The sequence below is a fragment of the Saccostrea cucullata genome, unplaced genomic scaffold (assembly GCF_032062105.1).
Source record: "Saccostrea cucullata isolate Sc308-1 unplaced genomic scaffold, CSIRO_AGI_Scuc_v1 ctg974, whole genome shotgun sequence".
NCBI lineage: Eukaryota > Metazoa > Mollusca > Bivalvia > Ostreida > Ostreidae > Saccostrea > Saccostrea cuccullata.
The window spans coordinates 914-9,964 of NW_026938202.1; the positions used below are offsets into that span (position 1 = coordinate 914).

The following is a 9,051-nucleotide window of genomic DNA, read 5'->3' on the forward strand; positions in this document are numbered from 1 at the left end:
CAGTTGTAATCTACCCTGTTTTCATTCTTTTAAATAACATTAATATCTCTTCATTAGAGAGAGGCCAATGCTATTATATCAATTGCAATATTTATCATTTGTCATTTGATATGGCGACACCATGTTCTAAACAGGACACTTGAAGACATTACATAACATCACACACCGTCTTTAAAAACACATGGAAACTTAAAATAATTTTGTAAGCATGTTTCTGTGTAGTAAAATTTTACTTATTGCTCTATTAAGTGTGTTGTTCAGCTTAATGATTTGATTGTTACAATTTTTAAATGCATAATTCATCATGTATTTTAAGTAAGATAAAAAGCTGTAAATTTGCTAGTGTCAATGATCTCGGTACTTTGTAATAAAATTAATGTGCATTTCACTGTGGCATTTTGCCAATGCATATGAACATGGAGGAAATTAATTATCTGTTTAAGAAAAATAACGCGATTAACTTATATTAACTTTTCCAATTTATAGTTGACAGGCATCTAGCTCATTTCAATGGCTAATTCTAATTTTAAATGTTTTATGAAAATGTGTTCAGACTATCTAAACAACTTTGTAAATACGAAAGAATACCTTTTCTTTTCATTTAACAAGGAAATTAAAGAGAATGATTCTGATTTGGCTGAATACCTTACGTGGCCCTTTTTAAGACCCTTCAGATATGATATAGTTTATTCATACTTCAATCTCATCATGTATTTTTTAGCTGTGTGGAAAACTACTTTTTGCACTTGCCAGCATTCATATTGGATATGTAATGGGGATGTCATAAGGTATTGAGAGGAGGATTTTCATTGAAATAACATTTCAAACATATTTATAAAACATTTAAAATTTTAAAATCATCTCTCTCTCTCTCTCTCTCTCTCTCTCTCTCTCTCTCTCATTCTCTCTCTCTCTCTCTCTCTCTCTCTCTCTCTCTCTCTCTCTCTCTCTCTCTCTCTCTCTCTCTCTCTCTCTCTCTCTCTCTCTCTCTCTCTCTCTCTCTCTCTCTCTCTCTCTCTCTCTCTCTCTCTCTCTCTCTCTCTCTCTCTCTCTCTCTCTCTCTCTCTCTCTCTCTCTCTCTCTCTCTCTCTCTCTCTCTCTCTCTCTCTCTCTCTCTCTCTCTCTCTCTCTCTCTCTCTCTCTCTCTCTCTCTCTCTCTGTGTGTGTGTGTGTGTTTTCTGAAGTTAATATTATTGGAAATAACAAAATAAAGATTTTATGAATTTTGATTCAGAAGACCAGGTTATATTAAGAACCAGTAACCACACTTAAGTTTTTAAGCCTTTGACAAACACTTATCATATTTAGAGGAAGAAATAAGAAAATGAATTATGAAAATAAAAAAAAAGTAATATTGTACCTTGAGGAAACAATGCAATATGTCAAAAGATGAAAAAGAAAACAAGCGTTTTGGTCTACTTCATTAAAATGCTGGTCGGGACATTAATGGGTTGCCCATTTCAAACATATTTAAGAACCACCGAGTGCTTAATAAATATAAGCAATTAAACAAAAAATTCTTATAGTTATGATGTAATTTTGGAAAATGAATATTATTATGCATAAAACATTATGTATCCTCATAATAACATAGGTAGATTTAATTAACAAGGTGAATGATGATGATGCCCCCATCAGTGGTTTGTGGAACCTTGAAAACTTTTCCGTACAGGTACTTTCAATATTGGAATTCCAAGTCAGCAAAACAAAATTCCTTGTAGTGGGAGGAGCTAACAGCAACTATAAATTGAGAATATTAAAACTATATCAACAGTAATCTTCAGGACGTATCCAGAATGTTTAGAGGAAGTACTGTCATTTTGGTGTGTGTGGCCCTGTTCTTGGTAGCCCCCAGTGAAGGTAGGTCAATAAAACCGGGGCTTTTTCAGTTCTTAATGTTTTTAAAAGATTGTAATATAAAATATGTTAAGTGGCATTAACAACAGAAAATTGTCGTCCATTTCTAACATATAAAGATTAAAATTTATTCAACACACTATAAGCAGTAGGCAAACCAAAGGAATATTGGTTGGCCCTAAAGTGCAACATCTTCCATTTTAACCTCTCTGTCAATCTTACGCGTACGGATTTTCAAGCAAGGGATAGACAAATATCATGGATCAAAAAACCTATACTCTTCGCTGATGAGTTTTCTCCACTTAAGGCAGAGTTTCAGTATTGAAAAAAAATGCAATTGTAATAGGAAGAAGATCAATAAAAAAATTAAAAATATCGGTACTTAATTTTTTTCAGTTTAAGTTTAGTATAGAATAATTACTTTTGTAAATATTGAACAATTATCATTTCAGAAAATATCGTTTATGATACATGTCCTTGTTTATATTACATAAATTGTTTAACGGTTTTTAAACTTGTCTATTTTACTAAATAGTGATACATTTTAGTCTATTATTCATATATTTAGTAATTAATGACTATTCAATATCCTACTTTGAGATCTCATTTGTGTCAAACAGAGCACTGTCATAACAAGAAATGAATATTTTACACAAGTCTAAATCTACAGTAAAATGTCAAATTCTAATGTTTCACAGACTACGGTCAATTTAACATTCAATAAGTACCAGACAAAAAAGAACAAATTACATTTAAATGTAACATCTTTTGATTTAAATTCATGTCAAGATTATGTAAACTGCACTCTCAAGGTCAAGAGAATGAATTTTCAAGCATAGAATAGACAAATGCCGTTAATCAACACCTTACTCTCCACATAATTTTAAACCACTTTTGACAAAGTTTCAATATTTTAAAATGCAAGTTTTATAAACCCTGCGATGTCATTATTTACAACGATACTAAAATATATTCGAAATTTTTTTTTTAGTTTTACTTGAGTAAAAATTATTATTTTTCTACGTTTCAAAATAGATTTGAAATCATAGAGCAGTGAAGAAAAAATATCAAGTTTTGTACAATTGTCCTATTTGTATTTTTTGAACGTGCTCTAATTAAATAGCTAATGGCGTGTTTATATCGATTTTTTTTTTTGCATTATTTCATAAAGTTTGTCATGTGTTAATGTATTAAGAAGTTAAATATTTATATATTTCTGATATACAAATATTTTGAGTCACTTTTTATTTTACATCTTTCAAAACAAATTAATTACATGTTAAATCGTCAAGGTTTTTTTTTCTATTTTGAGACAAGAAAATAATTTCACTATTTGTAATAACCCAGATTTCCTTTTGCGATTTTGCAGGATCATAAATGTACATAATTATGTAAATAACGATTACTTAAACATTTTTTTCGCTTTTTCATATCTGAATATTAGATGAATTCTAATAAAGTGAGTGAAATACGGTCGATTTTGCAATTTGATATTTAAGGTACGTAGTTTACGTTTGACAGTACTGTAGATAACTTACTTTAAGCGGGCAGTTATTATCACGAAATGACTCTTTACCGTCACATCGCGAGAACAATACTTTGCAAGAAGACAGTTGATAAACAGATTTATTTTGGTTTCAGCACCATGAAAATCAAAGCAAGCAATTTTATTTTGCGAGTGGTGCGTGTCGCGATTATTATTTCCTAATGTTTATTAAGAAATATACATTATTAAGTAATTGTATATCAAAAAAGGCTTTTATTTGTTTGGATTTTTCCATCATTTAATTCTACAATAAGATTAACATTATTTAATGATATTAAGTGGGCCTTTGCCAATTATTGTAATTGTGTTTGTGCCAATAAAGTATTTGTATTTGTAAAAAAAAAAAAAAAAAAAAAAAAAAAAAAAAAATTCTACAATAAGATTGCTAGGGAAAGGAAAAAAATCGGTGGATGTGAAAATAGATTCGACATTTCATTTCCTTTGTAGGATATTATCCCAACAATGGTGGATGTGTTTGTATTCAAGTATGGGATCCTGTGTGTGGTGTAGACGGACAGACGTATTCCAATACTGGATGCCTGGCATGCGCGTATGTTAAAAAAAATTTAATATATTTTCATCATATTTATTTAAGATCAAGTAAACGTATATACAATGTATAGAAAAAACCTAAACTGGAACAATGTCCCTTGTATGAAAAGTTATCATTTATATATATATATATATATATATATATATATATATATATATATATATATATATATATATATATATATATATATATATATATATATATATATATATATAAGAAGTGGTTTCACAATCTAATTTTCCTCACATGGAAAAGAAAACTTTTACTATAATGATAATTGTACAAACAGCTAAATTCGTGATTCTTACTCGATCAAAATGTTATCAAAATGTTTCAACAGATTAGAGTTTTACAAAATTACAGACCTTCCAAAGCATTTTTATATTGAAAAAGGAGTTTATACAAGATAAAAATTTACATTAATGTTCTTTTATCAACAGTGGTGTCCCATTGGCATGTAGGGGAGTATGTCCTTGCTACGGACGCTACTGAACATGGACAACACTTTGCAGAAATGTCACACGTGACCTAAAGATCTATAGTGTATAGATCTGATATGTCTGTAAAAAGGAATTTCCTTGCTTAATAAATGGAAAAATTCTATATCTTTTTATTACGTATTTCTTGTTTCAATCTTCTTTCTTTCGACTCACCTATCAACGAAGCAGCTTCGCAAATGTTAGCCCATAAGCAATAGCATTACTTCATTAGAATTGAAATGTACAATTCAATTTAGAGCACAAAAAAAATCAGGTTATTGATTGAAATGAACTGAATAATATATTCCTAACAAATGATGGTTTGTACGGTGAGGATTTTTATAACATACCACCATATTTTCATGAATTCTAGGGTTGTTTCCCCTGAAAAACATCACATGGCTCTTCAGTTAACAGTACTGAATTCCTTTTAACCTAGGATACTTGAATATGTATGGTAAATTTGTTTGAAGTGGTTCTGGAGAAGTCGAAATATGAACTGTTTAGAAACTGCACACGGCAGTCAGACAAATGTTCAAATGCAAAATGGAAACTTTTTGAAAATAAAAGCTCGTCAATAAAGAGGGTGTACAAGGCAAGGGCACCCCCGGCTCTTTTACAAGATATTTCTCAATTTTTAAAGTTAAGTTATATTTTCAGTCAGTATTGCTATCTTCAACACATTTGATTAATTTAATTTATTTTAAGACTTTTTAATTGATAATCCGTTTTTAAAATTGACTTTTAAGCATATTTAGTGGAAAATGTGTTTATTGGTGTCATAAAAATGAATTTTGAACATGAATGTGTCAAGTGTCCATTCCTTATTAATCATTTAAAGACAGAAATATATATGTAAAGTCAATTTAATGTTTTTAAAATGAATCTGAACCCATTCTATAAGAAAAATGTACATTTCTGAAAACAAAATACGCTTAAACAAACTGTATACCTCACACGTTACACATCGTCCGCGTGGCGCAGTGGTTAGTGTCTGCTCTATGTTATGGGTCAGAATAACCCTAAATGCCAGCAAAGATCAATAACACAATTTAAACTTAACAATAATTTATTTACAGTAATTTATTATAAGTATATGAAACATAAAGTACAAACTTAGCAAGAATCTAAAAATACATACATCAGAGTGTCCGTTGCTGCACACAATGTCCCAGTGAAAATATATCCCAGTTGTATCTCAATGGTGCTCATACGACAAAAGTATCTCTATGCATCGAATTGACAGGGTATTTATACAGTAATATAAATCTAGAATATTCTAGAAATTGTTAAAACATGATATTACTGGAACAATCTGGACATACACAAAATTTAAGAATGTTCTAGATAAAATGACCGAACATGATGACCACTCTGGAATGTTCAAGAAATTTAATGTTACTAATTATATACATAATGAAACAGTACACATCTCACAACACCTCCCCCCTTAAAAAGTTTGAATGTCAATGAAAACTTATATTATTAAAACATAGGTACATTAATACAAAATCTAGTATGTTTACGATACTCTTTCAACATGTTTATGTGACAAACCCGTTTCTCTTTACGTCGACCTGGTGTCTTAACTACATAGTTTACATCACTAATCTTGCTTTCAATTTCATAAGTGCCGTAATATCTGGCCTGTAAAGGATGACCAGGAATAGGTAAAAATACAAGAACCTTATCACCTGGCTTAAACACCCTATTTCTGGCATCTTTGTCATACCACATTTTCATTTTCATCTGAGAACTCTTCAAATTTTCTTGTGCTAATTTACAAGCATTGTAAAGTTTTTCTTTGAAATCAGACACATAATCTAAAAGATTAAGATCACTAGTCTCAGTCAACCACTTTTCCTTCAACAATTTCAAAGGTCCTCTAACTGTATGACCAAACACCAATTCAAAAGGACTGAACCCAAGAGACTCCTGGACTGCTTCTCGTGCAGCAAATAGCACAAGATGAACACCTTCGTCCCATTCTTTTTCATACTGGTAACAATAGGTCTTCAGCATAGTTTTTAGGGTTTGATGAAAACGTTCTAGCGCTCCCTGGGACTCAGGATGATAAGCAGTTGATCTATATTGCCTTATACCCAACTCATGCATGACTTGCTGGAACAACCCCGACATAAAATTTGAGCCTTGATCCGACTGAATTGCCTTGGGTGCTCCTACAAAACTGAAAAACTTGGTTAGGGCCTTATCTACGCTCTTTGCCTTTATATTCCTAAGAGGTATGGCTTCAGGAAATCGAGTGGATGTACACATAATGGTAAGTAAATACTGGTTCCCAGATCTAGTCCTAGGCAAAGGTCCTGCACAATCCACCAACACTCGACTAAACGGTTCTTCAAAAGCTGGAATGGGTTGGAGAGGAGCAGATGGTATCTTCTGATTTGGTTTACCTACCATCTGACAGACATGGCATGACTTGCAAAACTTCGAAACATCCTTTCTTAGCTTAGGCCAATAAAAATGACTCAAAATCCTATTATAAGTCTTATTGATACCTAAATGACCAGCCATAGGTGTATCGTGAGCTAAACTCATGACATCTCGACGATAAGCAGAACAACACGCCACACTTCATTTGGAGAAGCGTCAGGTGGTCTCGATTTTCGCATATAAGGATGCCATCTTTCAAATAGAAACATTCTCCAACTTTAGTGGTCTCTTCTGGTGGAAGTGCCCTCTTACTAAGTTGAATGATATCTGGGTCTTTATGTTGTTCAGAGAGTAAACGTTCTAGGCTGAGGATGTCCTTGCCTTGGCTAACTAGTGGATGCAACTCATCATCCTCACCACCAAATTTTGGTAAAAGTTCTTTCTTCTCTTGCTTCTTGATATGGTGTGGTTCCATGCTTGTTCGAGTGCCATCAAGGTCAGATAAGAAAGTGTCATTCAAATCAATATCAACAGAGGAATTCGTCTCGTCAAAGGCTTGAGTATGGTCTGCCTCCATTTCTCGTCTTCTGGCCATCGCTCTAGTAACAGCACAGGCTGGATAAATGTCATCATCTTCATCATCGCACATGACATTGGAAGTGATTTTCTCACAAACTATAGGATCAGGTACAACCTTCCCACCATCTAAATCGTTGCCTAACAACAAAGAAATGCCTGGAACGGGAAGAGTAGGTCGAACTCCTACAGTAACAGGTCCAGTAACTAAATCTGACTTCAAACAAATTCTATGCAGGGGAACGTCAATGACGCCTAGCTCCACGCCCTGTAATAAAACTGACCCACCAGTATATGTCTGCTCAGACAGAGTAAGCTCGCTCTCTAACATTAAAGTCTGTGCAGCACCAGTATCTCTCAAAATCTGGACAGGTTTAATTTCGCTAGAGTCACCGAGTGAAACAAATCCCTGAGACATAAAGGGCTTATAATCCTCCATAGAATCAATAGAACTGGACTGTGAACCCTGGACATCAGGAGTGTCAGAACAAATCGAAACTAATGCTTCTCTATCACCTCCAACTGCCGCACAAGCGTGTGGTTGAGTTTTATCAAAATCATTTTTTCTCTTAAGTTTAAAGCATTCACTGATCAGATGACCTTTTTTCTTACAATAACTACAAGTAGGAAGCGACCCTATTCCACATGATCCTTCAACACGTCCTGGACCGGACTTAAAACCACCTTGTGATGGAAACTGGAGACTTGTGGAAGACTGAGACCCTGAACCACTCTTTTTATATGTGTCTGAATTGGTAGAATTACTGCTAGTCTGAGATCTTGATACAAAATTCTTTTTATGAGACAGAGCATAAGTATCAGATATGACTGCTGCCTCTTCAAGAGTTTTCACATTCTTATCTTCTAAATGTGTTTTCAAATCTTGAGAAACACATTCCTTAAACTCTTCTACCAGGATGACTTGGCGCAAATTAGCAAAAGTTTTATCAAGTTTCTTAGATCTAAACCAATGATCGAATAAATCTTCTTTCTCTCGTGAAAATTCAACAAATGTTTGATTATCAAACTTCCTATACTTTCTGAATTTTTGTCTATACGCTTCAGGTACTAATTCATATGCTTTTAATATTGATGCTTTGACCTTCTCATAGTCTGAACTCTCAGCTACCCCTAGTGCAGAGTATACCTCAGCCGCTTTTCCAACCAGTACACTTTGTAACATTGTTGACCAAACATTTTGTGGCCATTTAAGATTCTCTGCGACTTTTTCGAATTGGGGAAAATATTTGTCTACAGATTTTTCTTGAAATTTTGGAACTAACCTAATATTTTTTGCTGCATCAAATTCAGTCTTGACAAATGACGGTTCTGGTTGGTGCTGTAATCTTAATTTCTCTAATTCAAAGTGCTTTTGTCTTTCTACTTTGTCTAATTCAAATTTTCGTTCACGCTGTCGTTCTTCTCTTTCTCTTTCTCTTTCTCGCTCTTCTCTTTCTAATTTTTCTCTTTCAAGTCGCATTTTCTCTAACTCTAATTGAAACTGATATTCTGCCATTTTATAAGAGCCTAACTCTGATTTAACTGTATATTCTGGAAGATCGTATTTTTCAAAGATGTTTTCTTCTACTAGTTTGTTTGCAACCTTAATTCTAATGTCTTGCTTTCTCTGAGAGGATTTAACATCT

General features: G+C 33.0%; 1 long non-coding RNA gene across 1 annotated transcript; it reads left to right on the forward strand.

Annotated features, from left to right (window-relative positions):
* The first annotated feature begins 1,753 nt into the window (after window positions 1-1,753).
* Window positions 1,754-4,559, forward strand: LOC134249606 (uncharacterized). Its single transcript, XR_009988322.1, has 3 exons — window positions 1,754-1,860; window positions 3,851-3,953; window positions 4,397-4,559. It is a non-coding gene; the product is annotated as an uncharacterized LOC134249606 (long non-coding RNA).
* Window positions 4,560-9,051: the final 4,492 nt, after the last annotated feature.